This window comes from Rhynchophorus ferrugineus, unplaced genomic scaffold (genome assembly GCF_030347505.1).
Source record: "Rhynchophorus ferrugineus isolate W39M unplaced genomic scaffold, kcgeb_rfMv2 rfM8, whole genome shotgun sequence".
Taxonomy (NCBI): domain Eukaryota; kingdom Metazoa; phylum Arthropoda; class Insecta; order Coleoptera; family Curculionidae; genus Rhynchophorus; species Rhynchophorus ferrugineus.
Window position 1 is genome coordinate 3,293,133 of NW_027472587.1, and position 25,241 is coordinate 3,318,373.

The 25,241-nt window shown below is 29.6% G+C and overlaps 1 protein-coding gene and 2 long non-coding RNA genes across 3 annotated transcripts in view; all 3 read right to left on the bottom strand.

Annotated features, from left to right (window-relative positions):
* The window catches only part of LOC143200521 (uncharacterized), a 182,831-nt gene that overhangs the window by 101,133 nt on the left and 56,457 nt on the right, over positions 1-25,241 (bottom strand). The gene's annotated exons all lie outside the window — the stretch shown is intronic.
* LOC143200531 (uncharacterized) lies at positions 2,745-3,300 on the bottom strand. Its single transcript, XR_013006749.1, has 2 exons — positions 3,034-3,300; positions 2,745-2,945 (listed from the first exon to the last, which is right to left on the bottom strand). It is a non-coding gene; the product is annotated as an uncharacterized LOC143200531 (long non-coding RNA).
* On the bottom strand, positions 19,161-24,929 carry LOC143200528 (uncharacterized). The gene is made up of 3 exons (XR_013006745.1): positions 24,790-24,929; positions 23,511-23,736; positions 19,161-19,529 (listed from the first exon to the last, which is right to left on the bottom strand). It is a non-coding gene; the product is annotated as an uncharacterized LOC143200528 (long non-coding RNA).

The following is a 25,241-nucleotide window of genomic DNA, read 5'->3' on the forward strand; positions in this document are numbered from 1 at the left end:
AATTTGAAAAATATTTATAACCCTATGATGATATTTTAACAAAAAATAATAAGGAAAAATAGTTTTATTCTCAGGAGGCCTTAAATATTTAGCTTTATATCAGGATATTATCGTCGTAATTTACCTGATTTAGTGCTGTCGAATTTCTTACTGTACTCTAAAGTTAAACCTATTAAGGAAATCATTTTCAGTTAATCAAGATTTCGAAATTGGAAATCAACATCTCTTTTGAAGAAGTTGAAGAAGTAGAGAAAATAGAGATTTTGTTTTATTTATATATATTTTAAAATCTCATTTTACCAACCATGGGTTTATCTGGACTCTTCCTAAAGTTTAACCACGGTCCTCAGCATTAAGCCTACTGGCGAGTGACCAACTTTAGAAATCATCCCAGAAGACATCCGGCCTTACCCAGCCTTGTTACTGGCGTGACTGGGATCATTTTCCTTGTCGGATTTTACACTCTTGACTAAAACATTCATTCACAAATTTTAAACAATCACAAACATAAATTTACGACCATGCCTCAGCAGGATTCGAAACAGCGGCTATCGCAACAGTAGGAGGACCGTCCCATAGCCTTTACCACTGCGCCACCAAGCCGGCAAAATAGAGACTTAAACTTAGAGTCAATTGTGAGAGACATTTTTCGCGACGTCCGACATCTAGATGTCACTGCTTTGTACTTATTACTCCTATTTTGAAATTATTTATACTGTTATTTTTAGAAATCTAATCTATTTTTTACCTTGTTATCAATAAATGGGCGATAGTTTTAAAAATATTGGGCAGAATAGAAACCCAAAATGTGTTCAAATGAAACAATGTCAAAAAGGTGAAGGTAAATTGTACTACTCTACAAGAAGATTTGTATAGTGTGAAATTGCATTGTCAACTAGCATGATATTTTTAAAGGGTTAATTTATTTAAATAAATATATTTTAACTGAATATTCAAATAAATATGTTGTGGCATAAGGCCACTTAATCAAGACAGTACGGATGTTTTGGCTGTTTGGATGATCTGTTATATGTTACCAAAAAAAGTAAAAACATAAATAGATAATTATCTATAATTATTCTAAATGAGTTCAAATAATCGGAAAAACCATTCGGATCTTTTCAATTACATTTTGTAAAATAGAAACTACGTCTGCTCGTTCGCATCCAACACTACAAATTTAATTCTGGAAAATTAGATAAACGATCTGAACTCCTGCTAATGGAAAACGAAATTCCTTTCTTCGGAAAGCGCACTAGCCAATTAAATATAGTTTCGCCAGTTTAATCCTGTAACAATCTTGCCAATAACCAACAAATCCCACAAATAATTGTTATTTGATTGATAAGATTAAGATATTAAATCTAATAAAAAACAACAAAAAATAAATATAAATTGACATGAAAATCGTTTGATATATTAGTTTGTGATATACATACTATTTGTATATTCTGTTCTTTATGTGTGCCTAAATATCTCGTAAAGTAGTCAATAACTTAACCTAACATTTTTGCTTTTAATTTTCTATAGATAAAGAATTGCTTCTATGCATTTACCGACGTTGCCAATTTGTGGGTAATTTCTCAATTAGCGGGGAATCTCATGTTGGTTGGAGATATATTGGGGATTGACAATATGGAAATTTTGACTTCTCATCGATCGCAAATGTAATATTTATAGACCGGATCGGAAGTTCAAAATAGTAAACCTCAATATCTTGTTTCAAATAGTAATATATCTCCTATACAAATTGATGCCAGATTTTAAAATATGTTTTGAAAGCGATCTCTACTAACTTCATCAAAATTAACTACTTCAAGTTCTGAGTTAATATTTCAAAAGCTGTCTTCGACAATTTTCTAGGTTTAAACAATATATATATATATATATATATATATATATATATATATATATATATATATATTGGATTAGAGGCTAAAGAAAATATAGCAAATTTTAAATTATATTGACGTCAGACTGGTGCCAATGTTGAAGTGATTTTCGATGCTTCATAAATCTGTGACAGCTCAAATATTAGATGACGAATGGCGAGCTCATGCTATGCTGGATTTTGGGCCAACATGGGTTTAAACTCCTTGAAGTTAACAGTGATGATGAAAAAAACCATACGGAAGACTACTTGTCCTTAAAAATTTTAAAATAGAGATCCGTATTTGATTAGCAGATACTATAGTGTCTTTAATGACAACAAGGGATTAAAAAATTGGGAGGCAGTGTCAAGTTTAATCTGATATATTTTATATCATATTTATATTTGATATATATTGAATTTGATAAATTCAATATATAATGGAAAAATGTATAGGACTGTATAATTATAATGAAATTGAATATATAGCGATAATATATCACAGTTAACTAGTTAATTATTTTCAAACTATAAACTAACTAATTATTAATTTACATATTTCTAATATATCATCTCTCATAAAAACATAATCAGAATGTCATAATTAAGTTTAAATTAATTTACCACAATGGGTGCTACATTTGCTCGTAATGTAACAAAACACAATCAAGTGCGGTTTTAAAAAATAAATAACAATTGCCCGGCTTAGTAATTATATTTGGTTTCATCTAACTTCTACGTGTTCTCACAAGTCCAAAATTAATTTTCCTAGATAGCAGTTTACATCAAGCATTTTCTCTGGTCATATATTTTATATTTTAACTATTTAAGTCAAGTATATAAAAGATAAAAAGAAGAAAAATAAAAAACACTCTAAAATTACTCTTGTAATCTATTTACAACTGTTTCATTTACATACATACATATTTGGTTGATCAAAAACATTCATTACTAGTTATGGTTGATCAGTCTGTTGATAGATATCGATAAACCATTAAAAATAAATTATATCCGCTTTACTGCCTTCTTATCAATGAATGCCGAAGTTTCAGAACCCATACAAATTATTCCTCACCTAAAAATTAAATTCCACTATATTAAACCAACACAGTAAGCCTAATAAACAAAATAAGAAAAAATATTCGTCGATTTGCACGACTTACTCTGATTTTTCTGAGGTGGTGCTCGGTGGGCCACAAATCCAGCAAATCGTAAGGCAAATACGGATATCTGGGGATACTCCTCAAAGGCCAGTACAAACTCAAGAATTTATCGAAATAGTACCTATGCTCTGTGGTGTAGTTCAACTTAGCACCGTAGGTTCTGTCGTAATTTAACAACAACATTTTTTCTAACACTATCGGTCGATACCAGCAATTGTTTTTAATGTTACTTCGATTAAATGTCCGCGTGGTATGAATGTCGAGAATTTCGACTGCTATTTATTATTGAATTCTTAAATTTACAGCTAGGTTCTTTGCCAAAGCACACGTAGTTGAAATCGTAACAAACACATTTTAAAATAAACAACTTTTTTTTTGGTCCGTAAAAATAGAATGTTTAGAGAATAGTTTATTTGTTCCAAGCGAAATAACGTCATTTTGGAACCGGTACTTAACATATATATGTATATATATATATATATATATATATATATATATATATATATATATATATATATATATACATATTATCATATATATATATATATATATATATATATATACATATATATATATATATATATATATATATATATATATATATATATATATATATATATATATATATATATATGTGTGTGTGGAAATATATAAAAAATAGAACATAGAAAAAATATTGAACGCTGTTTTTAATAAGTAATTTCACATCTTACTATGTCTCTATCATGACATCGAATAAATTGTTAGCAAAAAAAATTTCAAATTTAATTCAATATAAATTTAAATGTGTAGAAAATAACACTTTTTGTGTAATAATGTCACAAGCTGCTATTGTAAAAATTTACACAAATATTTTTTGAATTTTATTTATCAATAATTATAATATATATAGAAAAAAAATTATTGACAAACACTGCTACTTTTAATAAATAATTTCACATCTTACTATGTCTCCACCATGACATTGAATAAATTATTAGCATAAAAATAGAAAACGCCCTTAAAAATATTTTTAACATCTTTAAAAAAAATAAACCTCGGATTTAAAATCAACCACCCGAAATCATTGAAATTCAATTCAAAAGCACTTCTATATAATTATTATATAATATCTTGTATAAAAAATAATCTCTGCTTATGACAGATTGCTATGTTATGAAGAAAACAAAAGAGTAATGATGAAGAGGGCACTCGCCGGGAAAATAATATACTGAAATGGTTTGAAAATTGGGTATATTTAAAATTGTTTGGACACAAACACAAGCTGCTATTGTAACAATTTATGCAAATATTGACTTTTATATACAAAATTGGAACAAATAATTGGAAATTAATTTTATATATTCTTTAAAATAGAGAAATTTGAGTTAGGATCAGATATTAATGCGTACTCTAAATAATATGTCTTAGTTAGACAACATCCCATACCCCAAAGTAATCGATTATTTTGATTATATTAAAACCTGGTTTAAAATATATCTGCGTCTGCTTGCCTATTGTAAAATATAAATACTTCTATAACATTTCAAATATCGTATACCAGTTGTAAAAAAGCACTAAAAATGAATATCAAATCAAAAAATATAAAGAAAGAGATGGTATTATTTTGTACTAATTTACAATTATAATAATAAGTACTTAAATACTTCATTTGAATAAATTGGTAATAATACATAATATTAAAATAAATAAGAAATTAGGTTTTATATATGATTGAAATATTATATAGTATATTCCCCAAATATAGAGAGATTTCATACAATTTGGCAACACAGCGAACAAATATATATATATATATATATATATATATATATATATATATATATATATATATATATATATAATATTTTGGTGGTTACACCATCCCGTCGATTGTCAATCAATAAGTAATTTCAAGAAATTGAAATATTAATAAATAAAAATAAGTAAATTCACCTGTTATTAAAATAAAATTTCGTTCGTTGGTTGTTACGTTTTAATCAACGTCTAATTTATTCGTAAATTAAACGTCTACATACACATCCCGAGATTTTTATGTCGTACCAGAAAAAAAAACTCATTTTACGAACACGTGTTTATACATATTCAGCTTCCGTCATTTCAAAATCATTTTTAAAATGCGTTTTGGGTGGTAAAAGTATATTTCTCGAAGTTTAATTAACTATTGTGAGGTTGGACTTTTTTAGCATTGACAATTTACTTCTGTTACTCGTAACGAAAACTAAAATTTATTATGCAAAATTAACTATCAACAACAAAATATATAGATAATATATAATCACGTAATAGATAAAAATAACACTGCGCCTATATCGAGCAATATTGACATATTACATATTAAAAAGGCATTCTTAATTCAAGGAAATAAAAGGAGACCGAAATCATCCCGCTGAAAAGGTTTCTTTCTGTATTTTCTCTGGTTTTTAGTGGCAATATAAAGCCCAAAAGCCTTTTGAACTTTCTATTTGAGCGATCTCTTTAATAAAAACTTTCCTATAACTTTCGTCATTCAGTCAGTCATGTATTACCATGTTATATTTGATGCTAATATGAATTAAATAGAAAAAAACATCAAACAACAGCTGATACATCTTAACAGAAAACAAATACATAATAGTATAAAGGACTTCATTTATCATTTATCATCTGTGATTAGAGTTAATTAAAATAAATATTTTTTACAGACATATACCGGTTTTATAAACGTGGTTGAAAAACACTGATGAAATACATTGCTTTAACTATTGAAAAAGAGTTTTCTATTAATTAATAGCAATTTAACTAGAAATTAGAAGCTTATATGTAAGTTAAGTGATATAAATAAATAAAAGATTTTCAATAATTTAGAAATACCATGTAGATTTATGTAGTAGTAATATCATAATTTTGCAATTTTTGTTAATTATTTCCTTAACAACATGGGCTTCTGATGGTCTGTTAATATCATGAAAAGATAACTCGAACTTAGCTCTAGTCTTCACAAATCTCAGGCAATTAACCATCAAAATGGTCTAAAAGGTTACAATAATAATCTTTATTTTATTATTTCATGACCCTGAAAGTAATCTGACAAAAAAATCAGCATTACAAGAAAGTGAACAAGTACTCTTAGCAATTATTAGTCCTTTTTTTGGTTTCCTATTCAAGATTATATGGTGCATCGCGAACTTATTGAACAACCTTATATTTCTGTCATCTATTTTGTTTGTATCATATTCACCAGAACCACTAAACTAAATTAAATAATTAATTATTCTGTGTTGTGTTCGTTATTATCACGCCAAGGTTTATACAAAAAAATGCCTACAGAAAAGATTACATGTAAATTTCATAATATGAAGAGAATGACAAAGAGGACAAAAAACATTGACAGATTTACGTAAATTGGTTTAAATCAAAATAGTAACGAACATATACAACATATATAATAATACGTTCAGTCAAGAGAAAAAAAAAAGACGAAGAGATTGACAAGTGCAATTAGGAATAAACAATTAAAGCCAGCTAATTCAAAATATTACGTCACACTGAACTACGTAGAAGAGCTTCTAAAATATGAAATCGTGATTGAAAATGGAAAGACGAACATTTAAAAATGTAATGGTGATCAAGCTCCTATGAATGAGACTTAAAGCTTTGAAGTAACAGGTCAACTGAAAAGTCCCCGGCGTGACAAATAGATGGCGCTACTAGAATTAAATCTACATGTTTTTTTGTTCGCCCTCACCCTCAAGAGATGCGTGTATAAATTTGACAGGTGTCGGATTATTTTAAGGCAAAGGACAAATCGTACTACAAAACTGGTATCGAAAAGTTGAAGGGAAACTCAGTGTATCACCCTTGGAAGGAATTATGTTCAATAAAAAAAATTTGGCAAAAAATTGGGTTTTACTATGGTAGGCGGGAGACTTTTCAAATCACCTGCCATCTCTTTATCTATCATAAATAAGATATCTGCAAATGACGTCTCTCGAAACAAAATAAGCAAATATTTTAAGTTTCAAGTTTCGAACCCAGGTGCAACACTTAATTGATGATACCCCCAGGCTAACAAACAGGTTTCAACTAAATTACTTAATTATTTAGACAAATATTTAGACACTTAACAATATATATATATATATATATATATATATATATATATATATATATAGATATATATATATATATATATATATATATATATATATAGATATATATATATATATATATATATATATATATATATATATAGTAAGACAGATAAAAGAATATGCAGATTACATTTCATATATTGAATTGTAAACAGCCATAAAATCCGGATAGGCTTGGAGAATTCCAAAAATATTGTGAAAAGCCGTAAAATGTTTATGTAACGCGAAAGTTTATAACGGAATAGAGATTGAATTTCTAGGTGGAGGGCGTTTGGAGTCTGAGCCAATTTTATGTCAATCTAATATAAAATATTACGACAGGGTTTTAAGTTGTAATGACAGAGTGTGAAGGTGTAATATTATTTTACAGGGCGGCACAATAGATTGTTAAAGTTGATTATTGTTAAAAATTATTATTATTGTTAAATTAAAGCATATATATGTTGTCTTATTCAATAATTATAGGTTTTTTCTGAGGTTCCTATGCTTATAGCTTTTCCCTAGCTCCAACTGACAAAAACATTTTCTATTAACTATAGTATGTGACTAAATTCTAGAAATCCATTTTGCATTGTTTTCTATGACCGAGCACCATCTCTGAGATATTTAGAATATGAAAACTGTCACAAATAAAAAACTGCGCGCTTCAAAGAGCTGTCATGGACGAATTGACGTATATTAAATCATTCTCTGTTATCTGCTGAGTTTTAAATTATATAGCCCATGAAGCGTGCTGCAGGTAGTAATTTAGTGAATATAAAATTGTTATCATGCTTTATCTAACTCGGTTCATTACTCTATTTATTCAATTATTGGTTGCAAAGTACTACTCATGACATTGTTCGACTGTATCAATTCAATTAAAAGGCAAAGTCTCGGCTGTTCTGTTTAATTAATAGTTTAAGTAATATTTTATATGAGCAAATTCTTGAGCTTTTTAAAACAATCAACTGTTGTAGATGGAAAAACGACTTAAAGTTTTGCTTGTTTTGATAAATTTTAAGTCGCTGCTTATTAATACCATGGATGAAAATACCGAAGCGATACAAAACAGATTCCGTCTGTGATCAGTTACTTCGAACAGTAGCGAGATAATAGAGGCCCCCTCCTTCGAATAAAATTCGTTAGAGAGGTAAGCATATTTACTGTTAAATATTGATATCAGTGATCAAATATATGAAATTTATAAAAACAGTGAGTAGTGTTCAATATAAACATAATTTAATACAATTAGAGGAAACTGTTAATCTGTAAAGTATCCATAGAAAGTTTAGAAATATGCATCTCTTTGAGAAGGGTATAACATCTTCTCATAGACTGATAGTTAATATAGGAATTAAATGGTGTAAAGATAATCCACGAAGAACTTCCAGACATCGCCTTTAAAAGAATACAATTTATAAAAGCATATAATAAAATTGTGTATTTAGATGAGACATAAATATTTCAGAAGGGGGCCAACATATCCAATGGTCACTCATGGCAAGATGATAATAAAAGTAGTGTTAAGACAACAACAGTTGAAGAAGAAAAAGACAAACGTTGGAATAACAATTGATTATGTTTTATTAGTCATAATATTTATTGTTAACTAATTGCAGATATATTGTTCTTCATGCTGGAAAGAGGATTGGTTAATAACTTCTTTGGTTTGGATGAACTTGATCCGACACATTGAAGAAGAAATTGACAAATGATGGCATCGTTAACAAATGTTAGATAGATTGAAAATTAACAGCTTAGTTATTCGCTTGAATGATTTTTTGTGAATATGGAATTATGGTTCAATTCTAACAATTTCCAAGACAGGATGATCAGAGTGGAAATAACTAAGATGGGTTAGACAATAATAGACAATAACTGTAGGAGATCTTATTATAGAGTGTGAAAGATTTCTGCACTTGGATATATGTGTAATATTACACAATACACATGAGCATTTGGTTAAAATGTGTGAGGAGCGAAAGAATACTAACTCTTTAGCAGATATGGTGAATTCATTAGGCAGAAGCAGTGATTAGATCTAGTTTTATCAAGAAAAATGTATACGGTAGTAACAGAATATACTAAGGAGAAATACAGTCATATCAAAATGACTTTACAAAGAAGCACTGTACCGAAGAAAACAAGAACTAAATGTAAAATGTAACTATGCTCTCTAATGAAAGTAAATTATATTATTTGGATATACCATTGTTAATTAGGTGGATTAGGCCTTCAGAGGATACTACTACATAAAAACACCTAGAACTCTAACTCATTGTTTGTATGGGGAATATATTCAATATAAATATATTAAAATACAATCCTAACTTACAAATTACTATAACTGTATAGTTAATTGTAGTTTTTCGTCTTTAGATAATATATGCATTAGAATTACAGTAATGTTAAAATAAATTATATTTTAAAATAGTATTATTTTATTCAATGATATATATATATATATATTTATTATTAACACTTAAGTACTTTATTTAATTAGAACTTTGTTTTGTCTGTCAAAGCCAAAATGAACTAAAACTCAGAGTCGATGCGGCAACACCGCGACATTTGACGTCATCAATTTAGATGACGTGAGTTCACTGTTTTATTGAACGGACCATATATACCTACAATAAATATATCTCAAAGGAAAGATTTAAAAAGAGATAGTTTTCAACATAACATATATTGTACTGTGTGCTGTGTATTCAGCTCATTTTGTAGGAATCTTTATATATTTTATAAAACATTGTATATTTTAAAGAGTAACTTGTTTTCTATCAAATTTTTTGTATTATGTTTTAAATTTTAACATATTGTCATTAAAAATAGAAAATTCTATAAATTTCCCTTTAAAATAATATTACTATTATAATAAAGACATTTTAATATTTCTGATACATAAAAATTGTTAAATTATATAGTATATTTTCGTATATTTTCAAAATATTTACTTAATAATTCTAACCTTTTAACCTATACTTAAATAAAATGTATTTTTTACTATTATTATTACCATTACATTGTGGTTATATTTTAAATTTCCCGGTACTCATATTGGCACTATCGAGCTCTCTAGTGCGAAAAAAGCTAAACTTTATTACGTCTATTGCATCGAAGATTCCCTTCTATACTCTCTATATTTTGTAAATACTTGTGGTAACAGTTTCATTCAGCTTAGGCAGCTTGCAATACACTACAACTTGGTGATCCCACCATTTGCACAGCAAGACTACATGGCCATGAATATTTCGCTTCGGTATCAATATGTATGACTCTCCTGGACTAAACCATAATGGTTCACGCTTGGGATTGTCGTAATAGAACCACTTTTCATCACCAATCACAATATTTTGCAGATAACTCTTCTTTATTCCTGACAAGCAATGAAACTGGGATATTAAAACGGTTCAAAATTGTATTTTGAGAAAATTCAGGCAGATATTCAGACATGTCGTAGCAATTTTCTCTCCTTTTGGATATTTCCCATCCCATGTAACCCCCTGGAAACAATTCATTTATCTACTGCTAAGCTGCCTGAAAGTCATTTGACAGTTTGAGCTTAGTTTTCTTTCGATAAATCTTGACATTCATAGTATTTGAGATTTTTTAGTCCCCAGCCATGAAATCAAAAATCAAAAGCGATAGTTGGTATATGATGGAACATCATCATAGGGTTCTAAAAGCCTTTGATGGGCTTCGGTTACATGCTTCTTCAAATAAAATAACAAATATATCTCGAAAACACAATCGGTTCAAGACAATTTTTTTTATTTGATGCTATAAAATTATTTCATTGCCAGAAAGAAATTTGAAGAAAATTGCTTCTATGGCCTAACAATAATATTAACAATATTTAGAAATATTTTTCAAGTGATCGAATACTGTGAAATCTGAATACTGTTACTGAAATGTTTAAAATGTATTAAGTCAAACATTTATGATAACAAAGCCTTGTGCTTTCATGCTTGCTACAATCGATGTTATTTCTCTACCTTAAATGCCGAAAAAATTGAATTGTAGTTAAAGTGAAAAAAAAGATTTAAGGAAATATTTCGACCCCTCAATTCATTATTTTTATTTCAGGGCCGATAACTTTTTCCGTAGGTGTTTTTAAAATTAGAATACCCCGAATATACAACGCGTTATGGAAATGTTCGAACAATTTTCAAGCGCTTTGAAGAAAAATTAAAAAAGATGTTATATAAAAGGCCGACCATATATTTCATTTGATCCTAAAAATAACAGTAATTTATTAAGCTGGAATGTAAATTTTAATTTTTATCAAATATATTACCGAGGTAAAAGAAATATGTTGAGTATTTAGTCCATAATAAACTGAAATAATTATTAAGTATATTTTAAAAATGCTAGAGTAATACATAATATAAATACTAGTAAGTAGGTGTTCACATCTATAAATCTTAATCATCAGTCTCCTCTTTACTATAAATTGTATAATATTTATATTTAATAGATAAATTTACATTGTGTATTTATATTTATTGTTATAGATTATATTTAAATTTAATTGAATTTTATTTAATAAATGTATTTCAGAAAAAAATGTTTTTTATTTAAATTTCATTGGTCAATTAAATATGACGTCAAGCTGTCACGTGTCAAACATTACTAATGAGCCAATCAAATGTCTTCACAGTGAAATATTTTTATTACAGGTGCCTCTAATAGATATTTAAATTGACCAATCAAATTACTTGAATGGCCCATTATGGTGCCCTCTGGATGTTGGGCAAAGCAAAACTTTGCACCAGAGCCGCCTATTGAGTTGCTTCTCTATTATTCTATGACTATAGCTTAGTTACTGGCTTGAAATTGAATCGTTGATAGTTGATCGATCAATAATTTCACAGTTTCAGCTTTTCACAACTTCAATCTTAAAGCACATACCATTCGATTATATGACCGTTTATGATTGATAAATACATATAGGAATGTCGTCTAGGAAACATCAATATCAACGTGTGGCATTCTTTAAGGAGTTCCTTTCACGAGAATATTAATGACTAATGTCATCATTGCTCTTTAGTACTTGTAGTGTTTTGATATATTTTAATACTGTAATGCATGGTGTTAAGTGAAAAAAAACATAATAACTCATATAATTTCCTTCAGCTTTAACATAATTCCAATGACCATTCAGTTTATGGATTCCATACTATAGAGTAGGTATTAGCTATTTTCATATAGTAGGCAATAATGGATAAGGCATTTAATTATGAATATTGTCAAACCATAGAACAGACATTTATAGAAATGTCATCTAGGTGAGTGTTTTTATTCTATTATTTATTTCCATTTTACTAATTGCATGCAACTATATATTATTATATTATTCGTTTTATCATCGTCTTGAAACCAGTGTGGGCTTATGGTATTCAACTTTAGGATTTTACCAGCCAAAGCAATAGAAATATTATATGAAGATTCAAAAACAAGATACTGCGAGGTATTGTTGATTCTTTATAGTAAAGATTAGTCTGCACAAAGACAACATAGAAACTGTCGATAACATGATCAAGAACTTATGCCCAAAGACATGAACAGAAGATACATCAGCATATCAATGTTGACGTTCTCCAGCTCCTAGATAATGATGTGTGAGTCAAAAGATTAAAGAGAATAAAACCACTTGATCTAGTTCACTGAATTAGTAAAACTCAGTGCACATTAAAACAGTGACATCGCAGAATAAATACTTTGTCATAACCGTAACAACATAAACTGCTCAAAATTTGAATTTGAATTAAAACAAATATAAATTCTATACAAAGTTTTTTGTACATATGCCATCAAGGTGTTTAATGTATTGCCTGGCGCAATTTGTAAAACCATTTTAGAATCAGACAATATTTTCCTTCTCATTTTATTCTAGTTAAAAAGATGCACAGTATTGTCTGATAAATTCGAACGTGTAACCGAACTAGCCTGTCAAAGTCGTCCGGTTGTCAAACGTATGAAAAATTCTTCAAACAATAGTAATATGAGGTTATAATATCTCAAAAAAATAATATTATAATATTGAATTCAGCGAAAAAAAAGTCATACGAAGCAGGTGACGCAACAAGATCAACTTGATGTTATCTCTGTCAGAGATTAAATATATGAAATGTATAAAAGCATTGATTTATTATTTCAATTTATGTATTTAGATAAGACATGGATATTTCAAAATGGGACCAATGTACCTAACGGCCACTTGTGGCCAGGTGATAATAAAAATAATGTTATGAAAACAAAAGTTGATGGAAAAAGGTAAATGTTGGAATAACTATTAATTAGGTTTTATTAGTCATAACAATTATTAATAGTTCATTGTAGATACATTGTACTTCGTGCTGGAAAAAGGATTGGTAAAGGATAACACCTTCGATTTGGATTGATAAGATACATTGAAGAATAAATTGACAAATGATGGAATTGTGAACAAACGTTAGATAGATTGCAGATTAACAGCTTACTTAACAGGAAACAAGTAAAGGTAAGTATACTACTAATATATAAAAACCGTAGGAAATTTTATTGCAGCATGTAAAAGATTCATGTGCACATATACATATATGCAGTAATCGTTCAGAATATACACGAGCATTTATTTAAAATGTATCAGGGGAGAGAAAGAATATTAACTGTTTTGCAGATATGGCAAATGCAATAAGGAGAATGCACTGATTAAATCTAGTTTTATAAAGAAAGATGTAAACAGGTATTAACAGAAGAAACGGAGGAGAAATACAGTGATATCAAAATGTACAAAGAAACACGGTACCAAAGGACACAAGAACTAAGCATAAAAGGTAAATATACTCTCTAATGAAAGTAAAATATATTACCTGGACATTCAGTTGTTAATTTGGTGGATTAGGCCTCCAGGGGATACAACTACAAACGCGCTTAGGACTCTAACTCATAGATGAAAAGAGTTCAATGTAAATATAATCAAACACAAGCCTAACCTACAAACTGTTATAACTGTGTATTCGATTGTAATTTTAAGCTATTTGATAATATATTTGATAATATAATATATTTACTATAATGTTAAAATAAATTATATTTGATAACAGTATTTTTCATGTGAAATATCACAAATTTTTATGTCAATGCCAAACTGAACTAAAACTCGACGAGTTGATACGGCAACCTTGCGACGTCGCAAATTTAGATCACTGATGTACTTTGGATGAACTACTACGAGTAGACTCTTATAATTATAGTTCTAACCAGACGTTGCCCCTTTCGACAAAATCTTGTCGGAATCAGTTCCATCTGATACGACTAATTAAAACTAAATAGGGGACGACGCTTGATTAACTTGAAAAAATGTTTAAAATTTTTAAACAAAAATTATTTTTAACAACCGCAGTTTTTTTATCTCCAAAGAACCATTAATCATTCGAACAACATACCCTCACGAAAGGATAAATAACTAGGGAGTCGGAAGACGTCTTGTAGTTAGGAAAGAAAAAGGTCCTTGTAAAGGTCTACGCCTTACAATAGAGGGATAATAGGGAAGGAAATTAAGAATTTGCAGCTATTTTCAGAGGGTGCTGTACCGAAATAGTCTTGCAACTTCAACAAAACAGCGATAAAAAGGTTTTTGTACGTTTCGCTTCCACTAAACGTTCCACAAACGTATTCCGTTGTAAGCACGCGGTTGAATACTCTTGAGGTTTCCCAGTGATGGCGCCGCGGTCAATCGGCAGTTGCCGGAATTTGTATTTGTTCTGTCTGATTTCGACACAGCAAAATGGCCTTCCTCGAATATTAACGCGCCAATCGGGAGGATGATCAGCCATTAATGGAATCGTTTTAAAAAAACATGGAAAACGTTAGGTTCTAAATGAAAACAGGATCTTTTTTATTTTACGAAAATAAAAAACCATTATGGAGTTTTTAAATTGTTCCAACATCGTTAAAAAAATCCGATAGGGTTTAATAAAATATTTTTGGAATGGTAATGTTATTTACATAATTAAAATGTGTTTCCATTTCAGGGTATCTCTCTTGAGACTGAAGTGCGGCAACATAAAATTAACTCACTAGAACTTTGAATTTTTTGTACAGTAATTCTAACCTGTAAACTTGTTGGCCGTAGTAACGCTAACATCAAAAATAAGTAATTTTTTATACCACGATATAATGACGTTGGAATTAATTCGTAGCCTTTAACAAAATATGTAAGTTCCATTGTTACATCCAGCAATCTATTCCACATAAAACAGCTATTTAGTATATTTTATTATATTATATAATATTGCATATCCTTAGATCAGCGATATCTATCGGGTAATGTGCGAACTAACAGGTCAATTGAATAGTCCCCGGCCTACCATAGTAAAACATATTTTTTGGCAAAATTAGTTTTTTTATTCAACAGAATTCCCTTCAAGGGCGATATACCGATTATAGCGGTCACCTTAAGGTCACCTCTTCATTCGACGAAAATTTCTTACCAGCGAGCATTCTTTTGAGATCTGAGAACAGTAAATAATCGCTGAGGGCCAGATCTGGAGAATACGGTGGATGAGGAAGCAACTCGAAGCCCAATTCATGGATTTTTGCCACCGTTTTCGCCGACTTGTGACACGGTGCAGTGTCTTGGGGAATTAGCACTTTCTTTCCCTTCAAATGCTGCCGTTTTCGGTGATTTCGGTCCAATAACGTCTTTAAACTCCTTCCTTATTCAAGGTAGTCAATAAAAATTATTCCATGCGCATCCCAAAATACAGACGCCATAACCTTGCCAGCCGAATCTTGCGTTTTCCCATGCTTTGGAGCGGGTTCATCGTGTGCAGTCGATTGGACTTCGGAGTGAAATGATAGAGCCATGTTTCATCCATGTCCGTCAAATATCGATACAAAAACTTGGGTTTATTACGCTTGATCATCTTCAAACACTGCTCCGAATCATCAACTCGTCGTTGTTTTTGGTCAAAAGTGAGCTCGCATTGCAACCACTTTACACAGAGCTTTCTCATACCCAAATATTCGTGAATAATATCATGTACAGGTTCAGTTGATATCTTTAGAGTATCTGCTATTTCATTCAACTTCAATTTTCTGTCATTCAAAATCATTTTGTGGAATTTTTTCATGTTTTCGTCGGTAACAACCTCTTTTGCGCGTCCAATGCGTTCACCGTCTTCAGTCCTCATTTCACCACGTCTAGACTTAGCATACCAATCCTTGATGGTTAATTTTCCTGGGACATTGTCCGGAAAATGGGCATCAAGCCAATATTTTGCTTCTACTGTATTTTTTCCCTTCAAAAAGCAATATTTTTTCAACACGCGAAATTTCTTTTTATCCATTTTTTTCAAACTAACAAAAGTTGTTTCACTAAAATTCACATAAAATAATAGTTTTTCATTTAGTATTATTTATGTATTCATTGCCGTTAATCATCACAGACGTTAATCATGGAATATGAAAATTACATTTTCGACTTCGACATTAATAACTTTTGTTGTCTGATGGTAATCAAGCACATTTAAAAACTTATGGTAATGCTTCTCCATCAGTCTCAATTATCATTTTTAATATTAATGACAAAGAATAGTAGGGGGGGCAAAAGAGTTCGTACACCATGAGCTGCAAGACTGGCTTGACGAAAACCCAGCTTAAACTATCAAATAAAAAAAGAGGGAAAATGGCTAATGGTTTGAACATTGCGGTTTCATTGATTGCCAGGAGAAAAGAAATATTTTTATGGTGTATTACAACTAACGAAGAAAATTGAACTATTACAACAATCCTAAGAGCAAACAGTCGCGGATTAGTCCATAAGAGCCATCCAGATCGACAGCAAAGCGGAATATGCATAACCATAAAGTCCTGCTATGTATATGATGGGAGCACCATTGTGTAGTGTATTACGAACTGTTAAAGCTTAATGAAACTGTTACTACACTGTTTTACTGACGTCAGTTGAACAGATTTCAACGAAATGTTGTAAAAACTACCAGCAGTAAAAAGTAACAGGCACAGTTAAATAATATCCTCTTGCATGACAACCCTCGGTAACAATTTGCAAGAGTTGTGGAGGATATACTATATTTGTACTCGATTTTAAAATTCTGAAGTGCTGCCAAATCAGCTTAGTTCTCTCGACACGGTTTCGACATGTTCAGAGATCTAAAAAAGTATATAATATGATGGAAAATATTTTAATTAATATATATTATACGAAGGTTTCAATAAATGCCTTTTTGTGATTAAAAGATTATCAGAAAACAAATTACTAATACCTGATATTTTGGAGAAAGAGTTTACTTCATTATAATAATATGGACACAAATCCAACCCAAGGTCATTATACTTTTTTGAATAAAATTGGTTTACAAAACTAGGAATGACTTTGAAATAGCCGACAAAATTCAATTATAGAAAATTTAAGGAACTGTTCAATTAAAATGCTTTGTCATGAGTAATACTTTTAAAATAATTTGCAACTACTTAAAAGTCCTAAAAGGATAATAAATAAGAAAGGACGTCGATTTATTTACGAATCGAATATTAAGAACATCCTTCTTTGACGGCAAAAAAGCAAAGAATCTTTGCATTCGGTTATCACCAATAATTAACAATGGATCTATTAAAATAACATGATTGGAAAGTCAAGAACATCAGTTGCAAATCACATCTATAATTTTGATGATATTCAACCCAAATGAAAGTAAAATGGCGCAGAGAACGGTTGGTATTTTTACTGTCTAGATGTATTTCAAAAAAATTAAAAGCATGTCTCCAATAAATAAATCAATTTATCAAACGAAACAAAAATTGCGGATTTTGATTGGGATAAATAGCAAGGGTTTTAGGAAGTCAACAGAGAAATCGAGAATATCTAAAAATGGATATTGGCATTAAGCCAAAATAGAAAGCCACTGCAGATTAATATTAACATATAAACTATTTTTAGTTGAAACATGGAAACTGGAACTACGTCATTAAATGGAAAATCTATCAAATATTAATTAAAACAGTTATGCCAAGAAAAAAGTGACAGCCATAATGAATATCCCATCAATCAGTCAGTTACAAATCGATTTTTAATTGGTTATTCCTTCAGTGTAGTCTCCTTATTACAATATATATTGACAAAGTACTTAAATTAAAAATAGTTGAATTCTAAATATAATATAAACTGCCTATTCTTATTTTAAAATTGATATGAATATTATTCCACAGTACACAGAGTGTTTGTTTTATTGCAGTTTATAAATCTAATTAAAGTATTATTATGAAATACAACTTTTTCAGACGTTTCATGAGTGACAGTATGACATCATATACAAAACGTGGTAAAACATTATCGACGAAGAGGAATAGTGGGCGAATTTAACTGATAGAGATCGACGAATACTAAAATGGATCAAACCAAACACAACGACCACACAGCTATATATTGTCACAACATAATCGTTTACATTGTCTTCTACAAAAAAAAGCCTACGATTTGACCTGCATGCTTCCTACAGTGAAATGTGCGACGGCTCAGATTGATTGGGTGGCAATATCGTTATATTCAGCTGGTCCATTTATTTACATCACATTTTATTCATATCGGCATCCTCAATGACGAAGTTCTAACCATGACTAGTTGCTTGCTTGGTTTGAGGAGAATCAAAATATCATCAAGCGTCTTCCTTGGTCAACGCAATCGCCGAAGCCCAACATAATAATAATTAAGTACTAATTAATAATTAATCAATATCGAGAGTTTTAGAGCAAAGAATGAGGTGTTGATTTCAATCTCCAACTTCATTGAAAGCCATGTTTGGATGTTTTGGTGCAAAAATAGAACACCATTTCGTTGGAAATTATTCAAAATACTGCGAATATCTGTTTTTAAAACAAGTAGTGACTCGGCATCTTATTAATATATAAATATTGTGTATATATCCGTATGGCCTGTATTTTATAAATAATAGATATTTATCATACAAACTGCATATTATAGAAATAATAATAAAAAAAACCAAATAATTAAATAATAATTTATTGTCTGTTAGTAAAACTGTTCAACAATCAGTAACAACGAAGTAAATTCATACAAAAATAAACTGTATCTCTCCATCAATAAATATTGCTTCTTGTATATACCTAATGTAAATATCACCTCCACCTACACTCTGATAACGGTATTCCTTTATATTTCTATTAAATATATATATATATATATATATATATATATATATATATATATATATATATATATATATATTTAATTATAAACCATATTTACAAATGAACAAATTAATGTGAAATAAATACCATTTCCAGAGCATATTTTAGAGACCTGGAAAGTCTTCGTCTGTTGTTTTATCGGTCGAAATAGAGATCATTTTTCAGCTGAAAGAAAATAAACGACATAAGTATTTAAATAAATCATATTTTTAGATGTGGTATCCAATCTTAAAGTGTTTTTATAATCTGGCAATTTTTTATAAAAATAAACTCGGTAACAAAAAGTAAAATATTAATATAATAATAATAATATTTTATAAAATAAGCACCTAGTTAAGAATAAGTGTCTTTTGTATAAGATGTATTAAATTGACAGAAAAAGAGCGTAAATCAAGGAAAAAGGTGACAATTATTATTAGAGGTAAAAATGTTAATTTTCAATACGGGTCTACGAAAGTCTATTAACCTAAGCTATCAACTTAATACACTGATAAAAATAAGGATACAAGAACTAGATAGAAAAACTCAAGAACAGAAATCATAAAATAATAATAATAAACAAATTCATTAAGATTATGAGACAAATGATATACCCTTAACAAATAACGAAACTCTTATGGAAAAAAAGGTAGATATCACCAAAAGTGAGAAACCAGTCATTTTAGTACTAACTAAAAAAGTACATAATATTAGAAAACAAGAAAAATCAAAATGAAATCCAATAATGAAAAAATACCTCAACATATAATTCAAAGAGATAATTACTAATTTTATATCTAATAGAAGCAAGAGTATAAGGAATGTGTGCAGCATTAATGAAAGGAATGGAAATTGGAACAACTACAGAGCAAAATTGAAAAAAGGATGCAGAAGATAAGGAGAAACAAAGGATGATGAGAAGAAAAGTCCAAAATCGTAGAACATTAGAAAGAAACAAAAGAAAACGAAAAATGGTTGCTTGATGCTCTATGGCCCAAAAAAAACGGAAGGGAGAATAAATATCAAAACAACACTAAATAATAACATTTTTAACACAAAACGAAGAAAAATCACAAAATAAATATAAAAGCGAATAAGACAAGCCAACAAATAACTGATAAACGATGACATCAAGCGGGAAATAACGAAGAATATATAAATGGATGAATAAGGACGAATAAAAAAATTTAAAAAGAAAAACACTTGAAAACCCAACTTAAAAAGGGATAATATCTCAACCAGAGTATTAAGCCAATAATTTATATTGAAACAAGTAGTTTTTCTATTTGATATCTTTCGGACACTTACTCAAATTAACTGTATTTGCCGAAACGTTACTAAGATTTCGTAATTATAAATTCTTTAAAATTAACTACCACATACTTATGCTTAATAATAAATATTCTAATAAATCTAAATACAGTGCCCCTATACAACTTCTTTAAATGAAAGTTGAGTGAAAAAAGTGAAGTAATAGTTATTTGTTCTTGATTGAAAAGAAATTATATGTTTCCTCAAATTTCTTTTTTGCCTTTTTTAATGAGCGTGACTCGAATTATGATTAATGATAACAAATCAACATTGTAATTTACACGACTGAGCATCCAAATAATAAGCTTTATTTTCAAGATAGGGTTTGAATTAGACTTTTTGGGGGTTTTCCTTTATCATTGTTGATGTTAAAAAAAGAATTTGGTTAATACACACAGCGTGTTTTATTCCATTTCACCATCGATCCGCAGTTATTGAAATATTCGCTAATAAATTTAAGATATTCTAGGGTATTTTTGTTTGAAGCCTTATTATTTGATGAAAAATGCGGGGATGTTCTAAAATTTGTCTGAAGTTTACTTTTAAGAACATTTTAATTCGAGATAGTTTTGAACATCTCACTCTCGATATAATTAATATTATTTCATGTCGGTTACAACTGTATTGAAACTCTTTTTAAATGGCGTCGTATTTCATGATTTCCATCTCAAACTGCCTCAAAGTTTTCCGGTTAACCAACTCCGACCCAAAAATACAACAAATAAGAAACCCGCGGGCTACAAAAAATTTATCTGGATGTGACAAAACTCTACTGAGAGTCAGTCTTCAGTTTTCTTTTGTTTCAACGTTATCGTACATAGACCCATTTTTTGTTTTTTAATCATTACAAAATTAATGAAAACTTAGCAATTTATTATAAATTCTAGAGTATTTATTATTATTGTCTATGAAAGGTCATACCTAGAACCATTTTTTTCATATCTTTTATATTTTATGCAACTGAAGATAAGTCATAATACAGGACCATGCCTCTCCCAATAAACTGAACTATACCCCCAGTTCCATTAACCAACTTTACACACATTTTTCATATTAAAACTTTTCCCCCGTTTCCATGGATAAGTTGCTCCAAAAAGTATAGCAAAAAGAACTTTGATGCGCTTCTAGAAGATCTAATTAAACTGCCTCCATTCTTTACACCAAACTTCACAAATGATCTCCACTAATGGTTCTAAGACTTCGGATATTAGTAGAACCTCTCCCTTTTTATCAAATTGATAGAGATAAAACTGGTGGCTGATCTGCTGAGACCCAATGAATAACAGTCAGTTAATCATGGTTACATCCTTCAACCACCCAGTATTCCAATCGCCTGAATTCCCAGTTCTATGAGAAACTGTGAGATAAATTGTGTCCTAATGTTATTCCCTTATCACATCCATCAATATTATCCTCCAGTAAATATAAGCATCTAATTCTCAACAGACCTATCATTGGGGCTTGTTATCTCAGATATATGTATTATATCTGTATGATATGTCAAGAAAAACTCTACCGTTTTACAGTCTCCCCATTCACATAGATACAACTCAATATTTCCCTTTTCCCTATTATCTGTCCTCTGTATGTTCATTTATTGTACTGTTCATGTCCTGTATTAACTAACATCTATATCTATATCTAATAATAATATCTATCTAATCTATATACAATACTTGTTTAGCTCTTTGTTCGTCTTTTCAAACTCCTAATTTCTATTTGATACGAATATATACGTAAATTTGGAACTGAAAATTATTAATTAGTTGTTGAGAAAATAAAATGTTAAAACATTATTACAACATTATGTAATGGACTAGAAACTCTTTTACTTTGAGTAGTTGGGAACTACCCCAGTCCTTCCTTAATACAATCATTCATTAGCAGCTCAAAAAATCCTACTTTCACTGCACGAATTAGTCATCAAAACGTACCTGTTAAAAACGTCCGCACAAAAGACAAGGAAGATTTTAATTAAACTTAATAAAACCCTTAATTTAAGACTGAATCGAAATATTAACGAGCAGACAAAAAGGGACTATAAAAACACCATTTTATTTATAATTAACCGGAGCTAAAATGTTTTTCTTTCTAGTTTTTTTCTTCATTATTTTAAAATAAAAGTTAAAGATACCCGGTCCTATTAAAATACGAGGGTTGCTGAAGATTTTTGATAAGAATACTAACTTTTATGCGTAAAATATAGTTTTCAATTGCCCAGTCTGTTTTTTTCCCTTCTTTTTAGTCTTTATTTAAACAATACTATTTGAACTATTCGAAACGAATATTTAACAGAGTTTTTGGTAACTTGATGATTCATCAAATTTGATGGTATGAAAATTAAACAAATATATCGAATGCGTAAAAAACTCATGAGATATTGCATATAACTATTAATTTGTGTTATATTTTTTGTTATTGCTTTTAATTAATTGAGTTGATCATAGTTCTCTCCATTCCTTCTTTGCAACATATTTGGTAGTTTAATTAATTTCTGATTTTTTCTCAATTCAAAGAATATGAAAAGACTTCCTCAAATTGGTATTTCATAAAAAGTTTCAATTCAACATTCAACTGTTCAACATTCTCTGTTGTTGATAACGAATCAAAGCTCATTGAGGTCATCATTAATTCTGGTTCACTATATAAATTGTTACTTGAAGCAGCCGGAATTCATTCGATAGATCAGTAATATTGTTTCAAACCTTATAAAAATAAGTTGATAGTTGGATATAGGAGAAATTAGGCACCAAATAAAAAAAACTGAATACATTTCCTCTCTCAAAATAAGTTATATCTAGTTTCAAAGAAAGCGTGAAGATATTTTTCCGAATAAAAATCTAAATAATTACATACCCTGATTTCCCTAAAAGCAGCTTCAGATGGGAAATCGTTCAAATAGTACCAGTAGGATCTATTTGAAGGCCAATATTGTGGAAATCTCTCCCTCGCTGTCAGTGGCCAGTCCACATAAAAGCTAAGGGGCCGATAAATTTTGTAGTGGTAAAAGAATTTGGCGTCGGGCCAGAAGGACCATTCGCACCCCTGCGTAATGGGGTTTCTCAAATAGGTAAGCATTTTTCTAAAAAACAAAGCAATAATTAAGGGCAATTAACATTTTATCCGAGCGAATTAACGCCGATCTTCGTCAAGTTAAATCAAAGACGATAAAGAAACGTTATGGAGGTTGGCTCGTCCGAATTTATTGGTCTGGATATTTCGGTGTAAATATGCGTAATGATTCGAAGAACAAGGCAATTAAACGAAAGGCGAAGACTGATTCCAGCTGGCACATAGTGACAGCGCTGCACAGTTTGCGATCTTAAAATATCGATGTCTAATTTTAAAAGTCATTTCAGATATTTTGCATTGGTAATAAACTTCATCTCAAATATTTTAGCGTCTAATAATAGTACAATAATAAAAATAATAATCTTATTATTTGAAAAGTTTTAGCAAACAGCAACAAAAGCTTATCCTATAGTTATTGTTACATTAAAAGATATAATATTATTATATTTATGCAAGAAGCACTTACCTACGTATGTTTATAATAATAAAGCTTAATTTATAGATCCAGTACTCTAACAGATCGAAAGTTAATAAATCATTAAATTAGTAATAAGTATTGTAAATATTTTTAACAATAATTTTACACAATAGCAAAATTTAAATGAAAAAGTAACTATAAACATTTCACATTTTATTCATTCAAATACAAACAATTATAAAATACAATTTGCACATCAATATTTAAAATTTAAAATTTCAGTTACAACATATCTTTACAAATATTTATAATAGTCATATTAATAAAAGTTTAACTTATTTTGCATTTTGTTGAGGTGCAATCTGAAGTTTAATTGCAATATCTGTAGAGATAACTTAACAGAAATGTTATAAATCAAGAGAATCCAACCTCCTCACAACTGTTTTGTGCAATAAAACCCATGCTGTGATTGTCCAGCTATTCTTCAACGCATTTTACAAATATTGAGGATGATATAAACTAAATAACATTAACAAAAATTGAGTAACATCAAGAATAATGTACACAAAATATACCACGAATAAATAGCATGACAATACGACAACATTTTAAAATTAGGACTATTACATACTGATAAATACTTACCTCAATAACACAAATGCTACTGAGAGTCAAGTTCTTCGTCTAACTACCACTTTGGCTTTGATAAAGCCAGAAACACTGCGGGACTTTTAAAAGTGTTTATTTTTGGATCCCCTCCAAAGTATTCAATATGTTCGTACACGAAAGATGAGTAATGCATTCTGGCGTACGTTTAGCCAACGAATCGGTATTTGGAGACGTAAAACAGTTCCAAATTTAAAATCACCACAGACGTTTATCATAATAAAGATATTTCGACCGAAACAATCATCGATATCATTCAGTAGATGCTTGGATGATAAGAAAGCATCCAAGAGTGACTCACGTCGAAGACGTATCCGCTTAAACAGTGAATAACAGACGAATGAGTAAACACTAGCTTTTGGCAGAGCATGTGGAAATATTTGGGAAGCATTGTTATTGCGAAATGATTTTTTTATTAATTAGATTTAAAT